Source organism: Acipenser ruthenus, chromosome 33, assembly GCF_902713425.1.
Source record: "Acipenser ruthenus chromosome 33, fAciRut3.2 maternal haplotype, whole genome shotgun sequence".
NCBI classification, from domain to species: domain Eukaryota; kingdom Metazoa; phylum Chordata; class Actinopteri; order Acipenseriformes; family Acipenseridae; genus Acipenser; species Acipenser ruthenus.
Genome location: NC_081221.1, coordinates 5,392,986 through 5,398,985, shown reverse-complemented (window position 1 = coordinate 5,398,985; position 6,000 = coordinate 5,392,986).

The following is a 6,000-nucleotide window of genomic DNA, read 5'->3' as shown; positions in this document are numbered from 1 at the left end:
TTATACATGGAATATTATAAAGTATTAGTAACATGCCATAAACCTGGTATTGACTGACCTTTACTATAGATTTATGACATGTTATTAACAAAACCCTAACGGCCTCTGATGCTGGAAGTAAATCATATATCATATATATATACGGGTCATTCTCCAGTTCTGTGTACCAATAGGCACTGTAACATTTGATCAAGAGTATATATATTATTAAACAAATATATATTGTTCTAAAATATTGTAGGTGTTTTGGACATTGCATACACATAAAAACATAAACTGTAAATTTCGACCATGTTTTCCTACTTTTGGTACAAAGAACTGGAGAATGATCCATATATAGTGCGATGAAAAAGTATTTGCCCCTGTCTGATTTTCTGCATTTTTTTGACACTGAATGTATCAGATTTTCAACCAAAACCGAATATTAGATAAAAGGGACCCTGAGTGAACAAATAACACAAAATAATGATACATATTTCATTTATTTATTAAAGGAAGTTATGCAACACCCAATGCCCCCATGTAAAAAAGTAATCTCCCCCTTAGACTCAGTAACTGGTTACGGCTTTAGCAGCAATAACTGCAACCAAACGCTTCCTGTAGTTATTGATTAGTCTCTCACAGCGCCGTGGAGGAATTTTGGCCCACTCCTCCATGTAGAACTGCTTCAACTCAGTGACATTTGTGGGTTTTCGAGCATGAACTGCTCGTTTCAGGTCCTGCCACAACATCTCAATGGGGTTTAGGTCTGGACTTTGACTAGGCCATTCCAAAACTTTAAATTTCTTGTTCTTCAACCATTCTGATGTAGACTTGCTTGTGTGTTTCGGATCATTATCTTGCTGCATGACCCAGCTGCGCTTCAGCTTCAGCTCACGAACGGATGGCCTGACATACTCCTGTAGGATTCTCTGATACAGAGCAGAATTCATGGTTCCTTCAATGATGGCAAGGTGTCCAGGTCCTGATGCAGCAAAGCATCCCCAAACCATGACACTACCACCACCATGCTTGACCATTGGTATGAGGTTCTTACTGTGGAATGCAGTGTTTGGTTTTCGCCAGACATAACGGGGCCCATGTCGGCCAAAAAGTTCCACTTTTGACTCATCTGTCCATAGAACATTGTTCCAGAACTCTTGAGGATCATCCAGGTGCTTTTTGGCAAACTTGATACGAGCATTCATGTTCTTCTTAGTGAACAATGGTTTCCCCCTTGCTACTCTGCCATGAATCCCATTTTTGCCCAGTGTCTTTCTGATGGTGGAGTCATGAACACTGACCTTAGCCGAGGCAAGAGAGGCCTGCCGATCACTGGATGTTGTTCTAGGGTTCTTTGTGACTTCCTGGACAATTTTACGCCTTGCTCTTGGAGAGATTTTGGCAGGACGGCCACTCCTGCGAAGATTCACTACTGTCCCAAACTTTCTCCATTTGGACAATATGGCTCCGACTGTGTTTCGGTGGAGCCCCAGAGCCTTAGAAATGGCTTTGTAACCCTTTCCAGACTGATAGGCATCAACAATTTTTTTCCAGAGGTCTTCAGGAATTTCTTTTTTTCGTGGCATGATGTGCCTATAGAACTGCTGTGCTGACAACTTCGCTCTGATGGTAAGGGCCAAAGTTAGTCAGATTTATATTGGGCAGGGCTGGCCCAAATCAGGCCTGGTTGTTAACCAAAGTACTCAAACAGCTGACCCTAATTATCCCTTTAAATGGGTTGAGTTAACTAGGGGGGGCAATAACTTTTTCACACCTGAAGATTGCATGTTTGATTACCTTGCACGCCAAACAAATGAAAGAAGCACCAAACTTTGGTGTCATTTTTTTCTCTCAGACTCCCTCTATATAATACTACAATCCACAAAAAAATCTGACCAAATACAATGTGAAAAATGTGCAAAAATGCAGAAAATCAGACAGGGGGCAAATACATTTTCACGGCACTGTATATACAGAGACTGATATGAAAATCGTTATCTTTAAATAGAAAATGTCTTCCTTTCTGAAACTACCTTTCTCTTTCCTTTATTCTGTATTCCTCTAAAAGCTCAGCACTACTGTAGATCTTTCCTCTGTGCTTATGTACCCTTGCTCATGCAGCTGCTCTCTTTCACTGTCTGTCAATCTAAACAAAACAATGTTTTTAATGCCTAAATTTAAAAAAAGCTAAAAAAAATAAACATTTCACCAATAATCTATGATGCAATGTATATATAATACTATAAATACAACTGTTTTGTATAATATGCCTTATAGTTACCATTACCGTAATTCTACCTCTCATTACTGTAACAGGTGTCATAACTGACATGGTAATGAGAAATGAGTGTAACGGTAATGAGAAGGCCTACCTTAATTCTGTAAATAAAATGTGTCAGCCACTTTGACTTTGAGAAATTTTTACTTTGACACCTCAGGCATTTTTAAAGCTCTTTTATAGCCAGTTAATTTTTTCTTAAATCTAATTCATTTCTTAGATTTAACAAATTACGGTAATGAGATTCAAAACTGTAAAACATAGGATATACCAAGGTAAACTGTGAATTTAAAAGAAAAAGACAGAGCACATGTTCTCACCTTGTGTCCATCTTGAAGCTTGTCTCCTTGCTGATGCATCATGGGTAAATAAAATTTGATTTAAATACTTCCTGGATTCTCTGGAGAAACTTGAACAATTGTTACGGTAATGAGACAAATTGCTTTGGACACGTAGTTTTTCTCCAAAAAAATCAGTAATTTTAAGGTGTACTTTTTTAACCCAAAGATTATAGTAAATTATGAACAATTCTGAACAAGATACATATTTATGTCAGTGACATTTCTTATTTTCTTCATGAACAAATGCTTAAGAAAGATAAAAAAAAAAAAAACTTCGGACACATTACAGTAATGAGATTTAAAGTGGAAAAAGAGTTAAAAATTTGAAAAATGAGGAAAAACAATACATTTTTATTTACTAATAGCAAAGAATTGTCCTTCTCCTTTGCAATGATTATATTTTTTTGTTACAATTATGCATTCTTAAAAAGATATCCACCACGGACATGGTTTTACAGCCAGTTGGTGAGAATCACCCGTTTAGTCTGCAGGTAAATTTGAGTATCGTCCGCTCAAGCTCTCGTCGATTCGGGAAGTGCCATTACGTTGGTCGCACAAAAGTTTGTGAAGTGTAGTAAATTAGACCACAGTCTCAAAACTGGTACTACCTGTATCCATGGAGACATGAATTACTACCCCACCTGTTGTGTAACGATCCGATTTAATGGGGTAGAAAGCAATGTCTGGGTGGGTGTGTTATCAAGGCTACCACACGAGGTAATACTGGGAACAGATTACCCAGGGTTCTTTGACCTTGGCAAATTTAAGGGAAATTGGCACCCCCTACTGAAAAAAGCGAGAAGGCTGACATTGAGCACCCAGAGAGCTTCAAAGAATTGTTTCCGTTTACTGACCCGGTACTTCTTGATGTAACACCAAGGTCAGAAAGACGCGAAAGGGAAAAAAGGGAAGCTAAATGGTCCTGGAAAGCCCCACAACAGACAAAAAAAGTCTGATGGTTGGAGAAACCCCAGAGAATGGGCAGGGGCGTGAGTACACAGTGTAGCTCCCAGGATATTCTAGATGAGACAAGGAGTACTCGCGTGACACTGGGGAACTAGGAGCCAAATAAAATTGAGCCATGGGATGTACCCAGCCCACAGTTAGGAAAAAGGTGGTAGAGGTAGTGGTTAGGGCTCTGCAGTCTTGACCGGAGGATCGTGGGTTCAGTCCCAGGTGGGGGACACTGCTGCTGTACCCTTGAGCAAGGTACTTTACCTAGATTGCTCCAGTAAAAACCCAACTGTATAAATGGGTAATTGTATGTAAAAAATAATGTGATATCTGTATAATGTGAAATAATGTATAATATGTATAATGTGAAATAATGTGATATCTTGTAACAATTATAAGTCGCCCTGGATAAGGGCATCTGCTAAGAAATAAAAAATAATAATAATAATAATAATAGAGGTAAACAGGATCCCAGTAGAGGGAAGTCAAAGGGGTACTGAAGAACACTTCATAGTACAGGAAGACCTACTGTACCGGGTGACATATGTTGGGGAAGACAAAGTTGAACAACTTCTATGTCTTTCAGAAAAATGGTAATGCAGTTGGCCCACATGCATTTGTTTGGAGCCCACCTAGGCATAGAAAAAACCACACAATGGGTCTTAACCCTTTGCGGTCCATTGTCGGACCTGGTTCGACATTGCAATTATTCCTATCAGGTCCATTGTTGGACCCTGTCCGACATCATTATAGAAACGCAAAAAACGGGTTTTAGTCGTTTTTTCTCCGGAAAAAGTCCAGAAAACCATTCAATGGCCGAGTGGGAACGACAGGAGCCGAGACAAGTCGAAAAGAAAAATGAATAGTCATACATGGCCCTGGTATCAGATAACGGGGCAGTCGTAAGTAAACAAGCTGGCTGCCTGTGAATCAGCTCACAGAGAACACAGACATTTGCAGAGCTTTTTTGAGATGTTATAGTAATAAAATAATGACTTGGATCGCATTATTGAGGAGTTTGGTGATAAAATGAGTGATCAGGAGATGATTGATCGGTATGTACGACTATTATTATTATTATTATTATTATTATTATTATTTATTTCTTACATAGGTGATAGCGAACGAAAGGGTGGGGCGGGGCTGGAGATGCCTAGTGAGTGCTTTGTTGATATGCAGCGGCCATTTAAACCCGTTTGACTGTGAAAAAAATACTTTTAAACGGCGCGTCTAAAATTAACTGCGCGTGTGAAAATAAATCACACCTGGCGTGCCTGACGCGCATTTATTAAATGGACCGCAAAGGGTTAAAGGTTTTTTTGGGCGGGTATCTAAATACATTGAGAGGTACTGTAAAAGCTGTCCTGAATATCAGCGAACCAGTCCCCAGAGTAAATTTCAAGCTCATTGGTGCCATTGCCCATAATGGACGTGCCATTTGAGTGCATTGCTATGGACCTCTTTGGACTATTACTACAGTCAGCTCGAGGCCATGAGTATGTGCTTGTGGTCTTGGACTACGCCACTAGGTATCGCGAGGCAATTACGCTCAGGAATACAGCTTCTAAGACCATGGCCAAGAAACTAGTACAAATCTTTACCCGAGTTCAGATACTTAAGGAGATATTAACAGACCACGGTACTCCTTTTGCTTCGGGTCTAATGAAAGAACTGTGTGCTCTTCTAAAAATGAATTAGAACATCAGTCTTTCACCCTCAGACAGATGGTCTGGTCGAAAAGACTTAAAAAAACTTTAAAAAGTATGTTAAGGAAGGTCCTTTTAAATGGATAGGAAGGACTGGGATAATGTTTGCAATAAGAGATGTTCCGCAGTCCCCCACAGGGTTTTCACCATTTGAACTCCTATATCTGAGACAACCCCATGGAATTCTGGACATAGCTAAAGAGATTTGGGAGGGGCACAGAGAACAGAAAAACAGTGACAGAACATATAATGGAAATGACCAACAGGATAGAAAAGATCACCCCTATAGTGAGGGAACATTTAAGAAGGGCCCAAACTACCCAGTCCCGATGGTATAACCAGTCGGCATAGGATAGAGATCGGGTATCAGTGTTGGTGTCCTCGTCCCCATGTAAACTTTTTACTCAGTGGCAGGGACCATACGAGATAATCGAGCCAGTCGGCCCTGTAAATTACTAAGTTTGTCAATCCGACCGTAGAAAGAAGGAGCAAATTTACCATGTCAACCTGTTGAAACCCTGGGTAGACAGGGAGAAAGAGGCATTATTATCTGCCAATGAAAACGACGAGGCTAAGCCTCCAGTCATTAAAATTAAGATAGAGAAGACCCTAAATGAAATGCAGGGTCAAGAGGTCAGGGACATGGTGAATAGGAACCTGGACGTGTTTTCAGAGCTACCAGGTAAAACAACTTTGATAAAACATGATATAGTGACAGAACTGGGTGTAAAAGTCAAGG